This window comes from Bombina bombina, chromosome 1 (genome assembly GCF_027579735.1).
Source record: "Bombina bombina isolate aBomBom1 chromosome 1, aBomBom1.pri, whole genome shotgun sequence".
In the NCBI taxonomy this organism is placed as follows: domain Eukaryota; kingdom Metazoa; phylum Chordata; class Amphibia; order Anura; family Bombinatoridae; genus Bombina; species Bombina bombina.
In genome coordinates, this window is record NC_069499.1 from 714724338 (window position 1) to 714740831 (window position 16494).

At 42.8% G+C, this 16494-nt stretch overlaps 1 protein-coding gene across 1 annotated transcript in view; it reads right to left on the minus strand.

The window, feature by feature from the left end:
• The window catches only part of LOC128645895 (ubiquitin carboxyl-terminal hydrolase 12), a 318379-nt gene that overhangs the window by 116574 nt on the left and 185311 nt on the right, over positions 1–16494 (minus strand). The window lies entirely within an intron of this gene.

Sequence of the window (16494 nt, forward strand, 5' to 3'; positions counted from 1 at the left end):
TTCCTTAAACGATTTGCCAAATCCCTGCTGGACTATGCAAAAGGTCCAGTGTTTGTAGCGGGTGATTTAAATATTCCGTTAGAACCTCAGCATGACACCTCCAACTGCACTTCTAGTGTCAGTAATAAAATACTCAAATCAGTGAAAACAACACTAGCGGACCTACTCCTACATGACACCTGGCGCATAGCACACCCAACAGCCAAGGACTTTACATATTATTCGCACCCTTGCGCTAAATATTCTCGAATAGACTATATATTTGCAGATTCTGTAGGTTTGGACATGGTGGGCGAATGTAAAATAGGGCATATTACTGGTCCGATCATGCCCCAGTCACTACCGAAGTATTTTGGCCAGACTTACCCCCAACATCCTACATATGGCGACTGGACGAAACTCTCCTAGATAAACCCTTAATTAAAATCGAATTACAAAAATCCCTAACTGACTATTTCCTGCATAACACACCTGACCACACATCGCTACCTACCATGTGGGACGCACACAAGTGTGTAGTGCGAGGCGAGTTCCTTAAACACACTGCCAGATTACGTAAGCAGTATAGGGCTAAACACACATCACTTCTAGATAAAGTGGCCACATTGGAAACACAACATAAGCAAAACACAACAGACAAGGCTGTTAAACAACAACTCCACTGCGCCAAATCAGAACTCAACCAACATCTAGCAGATGCCTATCAGAGCAGGATGTTATCCATCAGACAGCATTACCATGAAAACGGAAATAAACCTGGAAAGCTGCTAGCCCGATCCATTCGTAGGCAGCAACTCCGCACACATATCTACAGCATCCCAGACAAAGGTGGCAATAAAGTAAAGGGCAACAAACAAATAGCTAATACATTCAATCATTATTACAAAGCCCTATACAATATTAATCAGGCTCCAGACACACAAACACACTCCTTAACCAAAACAGAAACTATAGATGCATACCTGACACCCCTATCTCTACCAGGACTGTCTAAGGATGAAGCTGACATGTTAGACTCGCCTATTTCCCGGGAGGAACTATCCATAGCGGTTAAAGATCTTCCTAATGGCAAGAGCCCAGGCCCAGACGGGTTAACCATTAAATATTACAAAACCTTTTTTAACACCTTAGCCCCTAAAATGCTTCAGCTCTTTAACAGCCTAATTGAAGAGCCAAGACTACCCCGCCCTATGCTTGAAGCTCACATATCGGTGATTCCCAAACCGGGCAAGGCCCATACCGCACCCGAACATTTCAGACCTATATCATTATTTAAATGCAGACCTCAAGATCTTGGCTAAGGTACTGTCCCTGCGCCTCAATAAATATTTACCAGGCCTTATCTCCACGGACCAGGTGGGATTCATCCCAGGCAGGGAGGCAAGGGACAATACCTGCAAGGTCATACAGTTGATGGAATATGCACGCAATGTGAAAGTACCAATGGTACTGTTCTCGACCGACGCAGAGAAGGCCTTCGTTCGTGTCGATTGGCTCTTCCTGCGTCGAGTGCTGAAGGCCATGAACTTCGGGAATGCGTTCACAAACTTAGTGTTCTCCTTATACTCTGACCCAAATGCGAGAGTGAGGGTTAACGGAACTCTCTCAGACACTTTCGGCATTTCAAACGGGACAAGGCAGGGCTGCCCTCTCTCCCCACTTCTGTTTGCCCTATCAATTGAAGCTTTGGCACAGAAAATCCGAAATAATCCAAGCATCTCGGGTATCACTATAAAAGGTAATGAACACAAACAAGCGTTATACGCTGACGACATTTTATACACCCTCACCAATATTGAAGTTTCTATCCCAAATCTCCTAGAGGAGCTTGAAACCTATGGCTCCCTCTCCAACTTTCATCTTAACATCACAAAATCAGAAATCCTCAATATAACCGCGCCACAGGCTCAATTACTAAACTTATGTGAAACACACCAGATACCGGTAGTTACCACCCATATAAAATACTTAGGGGTCCTTCTCTCAAAGGATCCCCGAGATTTATTTAAAATGAATCACCTCAAGTTGAAAAGTGAAATAATCAGAGATCTTTCCTCCTGGAAGAACAAACCTTTATCTTGGTTAGGTAAAATTGGAGTCATAAAAATGAACATCCTCCCGCGCATACTTTACATACTACAAACACTCCCAATTCCTATCCCTAGGGACTTCCTCCCGCAGCTCCAAAGCCTACTTGAACAGTTCATATTGAATAACATTAAACCCCGAATCCCGAGAAAAACGCTCTACATGTCTAGAGACAGGGGGGGATTAGGCTTCCCTGAACTAGCAACTTATAGACAGGCAATTTTCCTACAGAGAATTGCGGAATGGGCCCACAATTCCATACACAAAGCATGGGTAAGAATGGATGGCCAAATCCTAAACCTCAACAATGTTAGTGTGTTGGCGTTTACTTCGCACCTGAAACGTCCTAAGAATATTAATAATTACACTATCATAGCAGAAACCCTTAAAGTGTGGGATAAAACAGCACACATATCTCCAAAATACTCACCTCTTTTGCCTATTCTGGAGAATCCAGACCTCCCATATCACTCTCTGGGCACACAGTTGAGTAAACCATACAGCCTTCGCGAAGGCTCTCTGCATTTTGCAATTGTAGATGGTAAATTACTACCCCAGCAAGACTTAGTAGAGAAACACGGTACAATTTTTCTCTCCTGGTTAAGATATAATCAGCTACAGCATTACCTTACTCACCACGAAAACAAAGAACATTTTATGAGAGCTTTAACCACATATGAGACTTTATGCACGACAAGTAAACCAACTAGAAGATTAATCTCACTGATTTATAGACTCTTACTAGTGCCCCCAGGATCTGCTCTCCCCTCTTACACAAAGGCCTGGAGCAGGGACCTTGGTAGGGACATAGACGAAGATGCATGGCTTAAGTCCTTTGCACTGGCTAAGAGATCTTCTATAGCTGCTAATGTACAGGAAATTCACTTGAAACTCACTAGTAGATGGTATTTGACCCCAACAAGACTACACAAATGCTTTCAATCAGCTAGCCCTATGTGCTGGAGGGACTGTGGCGAACATGGTTCGCTCCTGCACATATGGTGGGAGTGCCCAAAAATAAAGGACTTTTGGCAGGAAGTGATTGACCACATGTCAAACAAGCTGCACATTATTATACCAAACACAACAGAGGCGACCCTTCTTTTCCATCTACCTGTAGTCAAAACACCACATATTAGAGCGTTGATGTTAATAATGCTAACAGGAGCTAAAAAGTTGATACCCAGGAAGTGGAAATCGGGGATTACCCCAACTCTGGAGGAATGGGAGCACACAGTAGACGAGCTACTTATATTGGAAAGATTCCACTACTTTAGAATTAATCAGATAAGCACACACGAGATGATGTTAGCTACTTGGAGGGGCACAGGCGTGTGAACATGTAAGACCCGAAAGATGTAATATAAGAAACACACCGCACAACTCCCCTTACCCCTTCCCTCCTCCCCCCTCAGCTGAAACCCTCCCTTTTTTTTTTTTTTTTTTTGTTTGTTTGTTTTTGTTTTGTTTGTCTGTTTAACATAGTAAATACATAGGAATGAGGAGTAAATTGGAAAAAATGAAAACCCATAGCAAGCTTGCTTAAAAAAGAAGTTTATTATAGTATGCATTTAAAGGTTGTTAATATGCTGTTTGTTATATATTTAAGTGACATAGTCTCTGTCTTTATTCGTATATGTACAAACAGAAGTTTTATGTAAAGATGTGTCTACTTTGTATGCATAATTTGTTTTCAAAACAATCAATAAAGCTTGTTTAAAAAAAAATAAAAAAAAATCAAGCATTCAATTTCCAAGCAGTTAGCTGGAGGGAAATTAGATTTGGATGTTCGAATGGACCTTGCACTAGAAGATCCTGTCTCAAAGGTAGCTTCCATGGTGGAGCCGATGACATATTCACCAGGTCTGCATACCAAGTCCTGCGTGGCCACGCAGGAGCTATCAGAATCACAGAGGCCTTCTCCTGTTTGAACCTGGCTACCAGCCTGGGAAGGAGAGGGAACGGTGGAAACGCATAAAATAGGTTGAAGGACCAAGGCGCCACTAATACATCCACTAGAGTCGCCTTGGGATCCCTGGATCTGGACCCGTAGCAAGGAACCTTGAAGTTCTGACGAGACGCCAACAGATCCATGTCTGAAATGCCCCAGAATTGAGTCAACTGGGCAAACACCTCCCGGTGAAGTTCCCACTCCCCCGGATGGAAAGTCTGACGACTCAGATAATCCGCCTCCCAGTTGTCTACACCTGGGATGTGGATCGCAGATAGATGGCAGGAGTGATGCTCCGCCCATTTGATGATTTTGGACACCTCTCTCATCGCCAGGGAACTCCTTGTTCCCCCCTGATGGTTGATGTAAGCAACAGTCGTCATGTTGTCTCACTGGAATCTTATGAATCTGGCCTTCGCTAGTTGAGGCCAAGCCCGGAGAGCATTGAATATCGCTCTCAGTTCCAGAATGTTTATCGGGAGAAGAGACTCTTTCCGAGACCATAGACCCTGAGCTTTCAGGGAATCCCAGACCGCGCCCCAGCCTAATAGACTGGCGTCAGTCGTGACGATGACCCACTCTGGTCTGCGGAAGCTCATTCCCTGGGACAGGTGATCCTGGGTCAGCCACCAACGGAGTGAGTCTCTGGTCATCTGGTCTACTTGAATCCTTGGAGACAAGTCTGTATAGTCCCCATTCCACTGTGTGAGCATGCACAGTTGTAATGGTCTTAGATGAATTCGAGCAAAAGGAACTATGTCCATTGCTGCAACCATCAACCCTACTACTTCCATGCACTGAGCTATGGAAGGCTGCAGAATAGAGTGAAGAACTTGACAAGCGTTTAGAAGCTTTGACTTTCTGACCTCTGTCAGGAAAATCTTCATTTCTAAAGAATCTATTATTGTTCCCAAGAAGGGAACTCTTGTCGACAGAGACAGGGAACTCTTTTCTACGTTCACCTTCCACCCGTGAGATCTGAGAAAGGCTAGAACAATGTCTGTATGAGCCTTTGCTTTGGAAAGGGACGATGCTTGGATTAGGATGTCGTCCAGGTAAGGTGCCACTGCAATACCCCTTGGTCTTAGAACCGCTAGAAGGGACCCGAGCACCTTTGTGAAAATCCTTGGAGCAGTGGCTAGTCCGAATGGAAGAGCCACGAACTGGTAATGCTTGTCCAGAAAGGCGAACCTTAGGAACTGAAAATGATCTTTGTGGATAGGAATATGTAGATACGCATCCTTTAAATCCACGGTAGTCATAAATTGACCCTCCTGGATTGTAGGTAAAATCGTTCGAATAGTTTCCATTTTGAACGATGGAACTCTGAGAAATTTGTTTAGAATCTTTAAATCCAGAATTGGTCTGAAAGTTCCCTCTGTTTTGGGAACTACAAACAGATTTGAGTAAAACCCCTGACCTTGTTCCACAGTTGGAACTGGGTGTATCACTCCCATCTTTAACAGGTCTTCTACACAATGTAAGAATGCCTGTCTCTTTATTTGGTATGAAGATAAGTGAGACATGTGGAACCTTCCCCTTGGGGGTAGTTCCTTGAATTCTAGAAGATAACCCTGAGAGACTATTTCTAGTGCCCAGGGATCCTGAACATCTCTTGCCCAAGCCTGAGCAAACAGAGAGAGTCTGCCCCCTACTAGATCCGGTCCCGGATCGGGGGCTACCCTTTCATGCTGTCTTGGTAGCAGCAGCAGGCTTCTTGGCCTGTTTACCCTTGTTCCAGCCTTGCATCGGCTTCCAAGGTGGTTTAGTCTGGGAAGCGTTACCCTCTTGTCTAGAGGCTGCAGAGTTGGAAGCCGGTCCGTTCCTGAAATTGCGAAAGGAACGAAAACAGAATTTATGTTTACCTGATAAATTACTTTCTCCAACGGTGTGTCCGGTCCACGGCGTCATCCTTACTTGTGGGATATTCTCCTCCCCAACAGGAAATGGCAAAGAGTCCAGCAAAGCTGGTCACATGATCCCTCCTAGGCTCCGCCTTCCCCAGTCATTCGACCGACGTAAAGGAGGAATATTTGCATAGGAGAAATCATATGATACCGTGGTGACTGTAGTTAGAGAAAATAAATCATCAGACCTGATTAAAAAACCAGGGCGGGCCGTGGACCGGACACACCGTTGGAGAAAGTAATTTATCAGGTAAACATAAATTCTGTTTTCTCCAACATAGGTGTGTCCGGTCCACGGCGTCATCCTTACTTGTGGGAACCAATACCAAAGCTTTAGGACACGGATGATGGGAGGGAGCAAATCAGGTCACCTAGATGGAAGGCACCACGGCTTGCAAAACCTTTCTCCCAAAAATAGCCTCAGAAGAAGCAAAAGTATCAAATTTGTAAAATTTGGTAAAAGTGTGCAGTGAAGACCAAGTCGCTGCCTTACATATCTGATCAACAGAAGCCTCGTTCTTGAAGGCCCATGTGGAAGCCACGGCCCTAGTGGAATGAGCTGTGATTCTTTCAGGAGGCTGCCGTCCGGCAGTCTCATAAGCCAATCTGATGATGCTTTTAAGCCAAAAAGAGAGAGAGGTAGAAGTTGCTTTTTGACCTCTCCTTTTACCAGAATAAACAACAAACAAGGAAGATGTTTGTCTGAAATCCTTTGTAGCCTCTAAATAGAATTTTAGAGCACGAACTACATCCAAATTGTGCAACAAACGTTCCTTCTTTGAAACTGGATTCGGACACAAAGAAGGCACGGCTATCTCCTGGTTAATATTTTTGTTAGAAACAACTTTCGGAAGAAAACCAGGTTTAGTACGCAAAACCACCTTATCTGCATGGAACACCAGATAAGGAGGAGAACACTGCAGAGCAGATAACTCTGAAACTCTTCTAGCAGAAGAAATTGCAACCAAAAACAAAACTTTCCAAGATAATAACTTGACATCAACGGAATGTAGGGGTTCAAACGGAACCCCCTGAAGAACTGAAAGAACTAAATTGAGACTCCAAGGAGGAGTCAAAGGTTTGTAAACAGGCTTGATTCTAACCAGAGCCTGAACAAAAGCTTGAACATCTGGCACAGCCGCCAGCTTTTTGTGAAGTAAAACAGATAAAGCAGAAATCTGTCCCTTCAAAGAACTTGCAGATAATCCTTTCTCCAAACCTTCTTGAAGAAAGGATAGAATCTTAGGAATTTTTATCTTGTTCCATGGGAATCCTTTAGATTCACACCAACAGATATATTTTTTCCATATTTTATGGTAGATTTTTCTAGTTACAGGCTTTCTGGCCTGAACAAGAGTATCAATGACAGAATCTGAGAACGCTCGCTTTGATAAAATCAAGCGTTCAATCTCCAAGCAGTCAGCTGGAGTGAGGCCAGATTCGGATGTTCGAACAGACCTTGAACAAGAAGGTCCTGTCTCAAAGGTAGCTTCCATGGTGGAGCCGATGACATATTCACCAGATCTGCATACCAAGTCCTGCGTGGCCACGCAGGAGCTATCAAGATCACCGATACCCTCTCCTGTTTGATCCTGGCTACCAGCCTGGGAATGAGAGGAAACGGTGGGAACACATAAGCTAGGTTGAAGCTCCAAGGTGCTACTAGTGCATCCACTAGAGTCGCCTTGGGATCCCTGGATCTGGACCCGTAGCAAGGAACCTTGAAGTTCTGACGAGACGCCATCAGATCCATGTCTGGAATGCCCCACAATTGAATTATTTGGGCAAAGATTTCCGGATGGAGTTCCCACTCCCCCGGATGAAATGTCTGACGACTCAGAAAATCTGCTTCCCAATTTTCCACTCCTGGGATGTGGATTGCAGACAAGTGGCAGGAGTGAGTCTCCGCCCATTGAATTATTTTGGTCACTTCTTCCATCGCCAGGGAACTCCTTGTTCCCCCCTGATGGTTGATATACGCAACAGTCGTCATGTTGTCTGATTGAAACCGTATGAATTTGGCCTTTGCTAGCTGAGGCCAAGCCTTGAGCGCATTGAATATCGCTCTCAGTTCCAGAATATTTATCGGGAGAAGAGATTCTTCCCGAGACCAAAGACCCTGAGCTTTCAGGGGTTCCCAGACCGCGCCCCAGCCCACCAGACTGGCGTCGGTCGTGACAATGACCCACTCTGGTCTGCGGAAGCTCATCCCTTGTGACAGGTTGTCCAGGGTCAGCCACCAACGGAGTGAATCTCTGGTCCTCTGATCTACTTGTATCGTCGGAGACAAGTCTGTATAATCCCCATTCCACTGACTGAGCATGCACAGTTGTAATGGTCTTAGATGAATTCGCGCAAAAGGAACTATGTCCATTGCCGCGACCATCAAACCTATTACTTCCATGCACTGCGCTATGGAAGGAAGAAGAACAGAATGAAGTACTTGACAAGAGCTTAGAAGTTTTGATTTTCTGGCCTCTGTCAGAAAAATCCTCATTTCTAAGGAGTCTATTATTGTTCCCAAGAAGGGAACTCTTGTTGACGGAGATAGAGAACTTTTTTCTACGTTCACTTTCCACCCGTGAGATCTGAGAAAGGCCAGGACAATGTCCGTATGAGCCTTTGCTTGTGGTAGAGACGACGCTTGAATCAGTATGTCGTCCAAGTAAGGTACTACTGCAATGCCCCTTGGTCTTAGCACCGCTAGAAGGGACCCTAGTACCTTTGTGAAAATTCTTGGAGCAGTGGCTAATCCGAATGGAAGTGCCACAAACTGGTAATGCTTGTCCAGAAAGGCGAACCTTAGGAACCGATGATGTTCCTTGTGGATAGGAATATGTAGATACGCATCCTTTAAATCCACCGTGGTCATGAATTGACCTTCCTGGATGGTAGGAAGAATTGTCCGAATGGTTTCCATTTTGAACGATGGAACCTTGAGAAATTTGTTTAGGATCTTGAGATCTAAGATTGGTCTGAATGTTCCCTCTTTTTTGGGAACTATGAACAGATTGGAGTAGAATCCCATCCCTTGTTCTCCTAATGGAACAGGATGAATCACTCCCATTTTTAACAGGTCTTCTACACAATGTAAGAATGCCTGTCTTTTTATGTGGTCTGAAGACAATTGAGACCTGTGGAACCTCCCCCTTGGGGGTAGCTCCTTGAATTCCAGAAGATAACCTTGGGAGACTATTTCTAGCGCCCAAGGACCCAGAACATCTCTTGCCCAAGCCTGAGCGAAGAGAGAAAGTCTGCCCCCCACCAGATCCGGTCCCGGATCGGGGGCCAACATCTCATGCTGTCTTGGTAGCAGTGGCAGGTTTCTTGGCCTGCTTACCTTTGTTCCAGCCTTGCATTGGCCTCCAGGCTGGCTTGGTTTGAGAAGTATTACCCTCTTGCTTAGAGGATGTAGAACTTGAGGCTGGTCCGTTTCTGCGAAAGGGACGAAAATTTGGTTTATTTTTAGCCTTAAAAGACCTATCCTGAGGAAGGGTGTGGCCCTTACCCCCAGTGATATCTGAAATAATCTCTTTCAAGTCAGGGCCAAACAGCGTTTTCCCCTTGAAAGGTATGTTAAGCAATTTGTTCTTGGAAGACGCATCCGCTGACCAAGATTTTAGCCAAAGCGCTCTGCGCGCCACAATAGCAAACCCTGAATTTTTCGCCGCTAATCTAGCTAATTGCAAAGTGGCGTCTAAAGTAAAAGAGTTAGCCAATTTAAGAGCGTGAACTCTGTCCATAATCTCCTCATAAGAAGAATCTTTATCGAGCGACTTTTCTAGTTCATCGAACCAGAAACACGCTGCTGTAGTGACAGGAACAATGCATGAAATTGGTTGTAGAAGGTAACCTTGCTGAACAAACATCTTTTTAAGCAAACCCTCTAATTTTTTATCCATAGGATCTTTGAAAGCACAACTATCTTCTATAGGGATAGTAGTGCGTTTGTTTAGAGTAGAAACCGCCCCCTCGACCTTGGGGACTGTCTGCCATAAGTCCTTTCTGGGGTCGACCATAGGAAACAATTTCTTAAATATAGGGGGAGGGACAAAAGGTATGCCGGGCCTTTCCCATTCTTTGTTTACAATGTCCGCCACCCGCTTGGGTATAGGAAAAGCTTCGGGGGGCCCCGGGACCTCTAGGAACTTGTCCATCTTACATAATTTCTCTGGAATGACCAAATTGTCACAATCATCCAGAGTAGACAACACCTCCTTAAGCAGAGCGCGGAGATGTTCCAATTTAAATTTGAATGTAATCACATCAGGTTCAGCTTGAGAAATTTTCCCTGAATCTGAAATTTCTCCCTCAGACAAAACCTCCCTGGCCCCCTCAGACTGGTGTAGGGGCATGTCAGAACCATTATCATCAGCGTCCTCATGCTCTTCAGTATTTTCTAAAACAGAGCAGTCGCGCTTTCGCTGATAAGAGGGCATTTTGGCTAAAATGTTTTTGATAGAATTATCCATTACAGCCGTTAATTGTTGCATAGTAAGGAGTATTGGCGCACTAGATGTACTAGGGGCCTCCTGTGTGGGCAAGACTGGCGTAGACGAAGGAGGGGATGATGCAGTACCATGCTTACTCCCCTCACTTGAGGAATCATCTTGGGCATCATTTTCTCTAAATTGTTTGTCACATACATCACATCTATTTAAATGAGAAGGAACCTTGGCTTCCTCACATACAGAACATAGTCTATCTGATAGTTCAGACATGTTAAACAGGCATAAACTTGATAACAAAGTACAAAAAACGTTTTAAAATAAAACCGTTACTGTCACTTTAAATTTTAAACTGAACACACTTTATTACTGAATATGTGAAAAAGTATGAAGGAATTGTTCAAAATTCACCACAGTGTCTTAAAGCCTTAAAAGTATTGCACACCAAATTTGAAAGCTTTAACTCTTAAAATAACGGAACCGGAGCCGTTTTTATATTTAACCCCTATACAGTCCCTGGTATCTGCTTTGCTGAGACCCAACCAAGCCCAGAGGGGAATACGATACCAAATGACGCCTTCAGTAAGCTTTTTCTATGTATCTGAGCTCCTCACACATGCATCTGCATGCCTTGCTTCCCAAAAAACAACTGCGCATTAGTGGCGCGAAAATGAGGCTCTGCCTATGATTAGAGAAGGCCCCCAGTGAAAAAGGTGTCCAATACAGTGCCTGCCGTTTCTTTAACATAATTCCCAAGAATAAAATAACTCCTCAAAGCTATAAACTATTAAAAATGCTTATAAATCAATCGTTTTAGCCCAGAAAAATGTCTACCAGTCTTTAAAGCCCTTGTGAAGCCCTTTATTCTTATTTAATAAAAATGGCTTACCGGATCCCATAGGGAAAATGACAGCTTCCAGCATTACCAAGTCTTGTTAGAAATGTGTCATACCTCAAGCAGCAAAAGTCTGCTCACTGTTTCCCCCAACTGAAGTTAATTCCTCTCAACAGTCCTGTGTGGAAACAGCCATCGATTTTAGTAACGGTTGCTAAAATCATTTTCCTCTTACAAACAGAAATCTTCATCTCTTTTCTGTTTCAGAGTAAATAGTACATACCAGCACTATTTTAAAATAACAAACTCTTGATTGAAGAATAAAAACTACATTTAAACACCAAAAAACTCTAAGCCATCTCCGTGGAGATGTTGCCTGTACAACGGCAAAGAGAATGACTGGGGAAGGCGGAGCCTAGGAGGGATCATGTGACCAGCTTTGCTGGGCTCTTTGCCATTTCCTGTTGGGGAGGAGAATATCCTACAAGTAAGGATGACGCCGTGGACCGGACACACCTATGTTGGAGAAAATTAGATTTATTCTTAGCCTTGAAAGGCCTATCTTGTGGGAGGGCATGGCCCTTACCCCCAGTGATGTCTGAAATAATTTCTTTCAATTCTGGCCCAAAAAGGGTCTTACCTTTGAAAGGGATATTAAGCAATTTTGTCTTGGAAGATACATCCGCTGACCAAGACTTTAGCCAGAGCCCTCTGCGCGCCACAATTGCAAACCCTGAATTTTTCGCCGCTAATCTTGCTAACTGCAAAGCGGCATCTAAAATAAAGGAATTAGCTAACTTAAGTGCGTGAATTCTGTCCATAACTTCCTCATACGGAGTTTCCCTACTGAGCGATTTTTCTAGTTCTTCGAACCAGAACCACGCTGCTGTAGTGACAGGAATAATACATAAAATAGGTTGAAGGAGGTAACCTTGCTGTACAAAAATCTTTTTAAGCAAACCCTCCAATTTTTTATCCATAGGATCTTTGAAAGCACAATTGTCCTCAATAGGAATGGTTGTGCGTTTGGCTAGTGTAGAAACCGCCCCCTCGACCTTAGGGACTGTTTGCCATAAGTCCTTTCTGGGGTCGACCATAGGGAATAATTTCTTAAATATAGGAGGAGGGACAAAAGGTATGCCTGGCTTCTCCCACTCCTTATTCACTATGTCCGCCACCCGCTTGGGTATTGGAAAAGCATCAGGGTGCACCGGGACCTCTAGGAACTTGTCCATCTTGCACAATTTTTCTGGGATGACCAGATTGTCACAATCATCCAAAGTAGATACCACCTCTTTAAGCAATGCGCGGAGATGCTCTAATTTAAATTTAAATGTCACAACATCAGGTTCTGCCTGCTGAGAAATTCTTCCTGTATCAGAAATTTCCCCATCTGACAAAACCTCCCTCATTGCCACTTCAGATTGGTGTGAGGGTATGACAGAAAAATTATCATCAGCGCCCTCCTGCTCTACAGTGTTTAAAACAGAGCAATCGCGCTTTCTCTGAAATGCTGGCATTTTGGATAAAATATTTGCTATGGAATTATCCATTACTGCCGTCAATTGTTGCATAGTAACAAGCATTGGCGTGCTAGAAGTACTAGGGGTCTCCTGCGTGGGCAAAACTGGTGTAGACACAGAAGGAGATGATGTAGAACTATGTCTACTTCCTTCATCTGAGGAATCATCTTGGGCAACTTTATTATCTGTGACAGTACTGTCCTTACTTTGTTTGGACGCTATGGCACAATTATCACACATATTAGAAGGGGGATTCACATTGGCTTCCATACATACAGAACATGATCTATCTGAAGGCACAGACATGTTAAACAGGCTTAAACTGGTTAATAAAGCACAAAAACCGTTTTAAAACAAAACCGTTACTGTCTCTTTAAATGTTAAACAGTGCACACTTTATTACTGAATATGTGAAAAACTATGAAGGAATTATCCAATCTTTACCAAATTTTCACCACAGTGTCTTAAAGCATTCAAAGCATTGCACTCCAAATTTCAGGCTGTTAACCCTTAAAATGTAGAAACCGGAGCCGTTTACAACTTTAACCCCCTTACAGTCCCAGCCCCAGCCTTTGCTGCGACTTCACCAATCCCAGAGGGGTATACGATACCAAATGAAGCCTTCTAGGAACCTTTTCAGTGAATTCCAGACCCACACACATGCAGCTGCATGTACTGCTCTCAAAAGTAACTGCGCAGTAATGGCGCGAAAATCAGGCTCTGCCTACTACAGAGAAAGGCCCTTCCTGACTGGGAAGGTGTCTAAACAAGTGCCTGGCGTAAAAAAAACGTTCCCCAAAGTTATAAAAGTGTGAAATTCAACTTCAAACTGTATATAATACCTAAATAAAGCAATCGATTTAGCCCATAAAAGTGTCAGTTTATAGCCCATAATAAGCCCTTTATTCTGTTTGAGACTAAGAAAATGGCTTACCGATCCCCATGAGGGGAAAAATGACAGCCTTCCAGCATTACACAGTCTTGTTAGAAAAATGGCTAGTCATACCTTAAGCAGAAAAGTCTGCAAACTGTTCCCCCCAACTGAAGTTCTCTCAGCTCAACAGTCCTGTGTGGGAACAGCAATCGATTTTAGTTACTGCTGCTAAAATCATCCTCCTCTTATAAACAGAACTCTTCATCTCTTTCTGTTTCAGAGTAAATAGTACATACCAGCACTATTTTAAAATAACAAACTCTTGATAGAAGAATAAAAAACTAAAACAAAACACCACATACTCTTCACCATCTCCGTGGAGATGCTACTTGTTCAGAGCGGCAAAGAGAATGACTGGGGGGGGGCGGAGCCGGGGAGGGACTATATGGACAGCTTTTGCTGTGCTCTTTGCCATTTCCTGTTGGGGAAGAGAATATTCCCACAAGTTATGGATGACGCCGTGGACCGGACACACCGATGTTGGAGAAATGTTGCCAGCAGTGCTACTGCAGCCAATGGCCGCTGTGACACTGCAGATGGGGTACCATCCCTAATGATAACCAGAAGTGAGACCTTACAGTGAAACTGATTGGGGTTATAATATGTTGACATGTGCAGGGGATGATATATAGAATACAGTAACTACACAGCTGTTTTCGGTGGTAGTAAATGCTACTGCAAAAAATTAATGAATTTAGCATCTGATGCCAAAATAAATTATTTGTGAGTAACTTCTCATAAATGAGGCTCCCTCCAAAGAGTCAGCAGTTTCACATGACATCCCCAGCACTCTAAACATGGGTGAGTACAGAACATCCTTCTTCATGTACTTTACTGTGACAATATATGAAAAAGGCAAAATGTTGAAATGATACAATTTTGTGAAGGTATGTGAAGAGCATTAAGTTGCCTCTTTATACATCTGCTGTCCTTGGCCAGCTACCCATGAGATTGCAGCCAAACAAGTATTATGTGCAGTAATAGGGGAAGACACATTTTCCACACTGAATTGTATCCCACAAAAATATTTTAGTAAAGCCAAAAGGAAGTATTTTGGACCTGCAGGCCCCTCCGAGGAGCCCAGAAAAAGACAAACGGCTCCACTATCAATGAGCTGGCAGACAGGGCTCCCAATCATGTAAGAGCAAGGGCTGTCAATCACAACAGTCAGTTCAGTCAGGGGTGATTTTAGAACACCAGCTCAGAGCTGGCATAGGTGTTAAAAAGACTGTTGGTTCTCAACTAACATCTGCAGTCTCACCCATGCAAGACTGCATTGCCAGAGTTCCAAAGATACATCCACAACTTGATAAATCGAGCCAAAAGTGTGTCTGTTTTGCTAATTAGCCTTCCAGTAATTAATTAGAGAGATTAGGACAATATGATGGGAGAACATTTTTTTTAATTAATTTCCACTTTTGGTAGAGACTCAGGGACTGTCCACAAAACAGCTTAACCTTATCAAGGTAAGGAAGTCTGAAAGATAAAGGGACAGTATACACTCATTTTCATATAACTGCATGTAATAGACACTACTATAAAGAATAAGATGCACAGATACGGATATAAAAATCCAGTATAAAATGGTTTAAAAACGTACTTAGAAGCTTTCAGTTTAGCTCTGTTGAAAAGGTAGTTGGAAAGCCCACTGCAAGTGGGAAATAAGACCCCCCCTTCTTTTGCATATGAAAAGACCCTGTACACAAACAGGAGCAAGCTGGAGAAGGTAGCTGACGGTATTCAAATAAAACTTTGGGGCTTGGTTAGGAGTCTGAAAATCAGAGCAATGTTATTTAAAAATAAGCAAAATTATCCATTTTTTTTAAAAACCAAACTTTATGTGCTTTATAAATAGATCATCTACAAAACATTTATGCAAAGAAAAAATGAGTGTATAATGGCCCTTAAAGGCACAGAACTAGTATATAAGCTAACAACTAAGAAGCAGATTTAACAGTGCTCATAACAAAAGAGCAGTGGAAATATAACAAACAATAAGATGTGAAATAATAACATAGTGAGATACAACAATTAAAAAAGGATATATTTCTCAGATATATCATTGTTTTGATATAATTGGCTCCGCCCCCACCCTTCTTTTATTTTCCTTTATTTTAAAGCGGCTCTCTGCCCGCTGACTATCCCCCCTTCCCCTATATATACTCATCATAGGGGCCAGATGTGGCCCCTCTAGAGACTACCATGCTTGCATCATTTTTATGACTGTTGGACCCATATGTGGTCTGCTCAGTAGTCCCCCAATAAGCTCTTATTATCATAAAAAGGAGGATTCAGAAGCTCATGTCACTTCTTATTTCTATTTCTAATGTCAATATATCCTATACTTTTATTTGGTATGTTTTTTTGAGTTTACAATTGTATTTCCTGTGACTATTATCCACTGTTGTAATGTTTGAAAATCCTCAATAAAAACTAATAAAAAAAAAAAAAAAAAAAGGATATATTTGAACTTTTGGAGCATAGGAATCCAGTTATTTCACCAAACAGAGAAAAAACAGTACCCAGTATGTGCAATTGTTCAATCGGTGCTATAAAATATCCATCCAAAGAGAAAGCTTAGATAGTGAAGTGCTGTAATAAATCTAGGAGAAGTCCACTTTCTAACAAAATTGTCCACATGCTCTTCAAATTTGTAGACCCAGCTGTAAGTAATTCAGCATATTTTAAATCAACCTCAATATTGTACAAACATATAATTGGCAGTTCTCTGGCCAAAGAACAGTTATTAAAAGAAAAAACACCAATAAAATCCAATAATAAACTATTAAATGTACACAAAGTAATTTC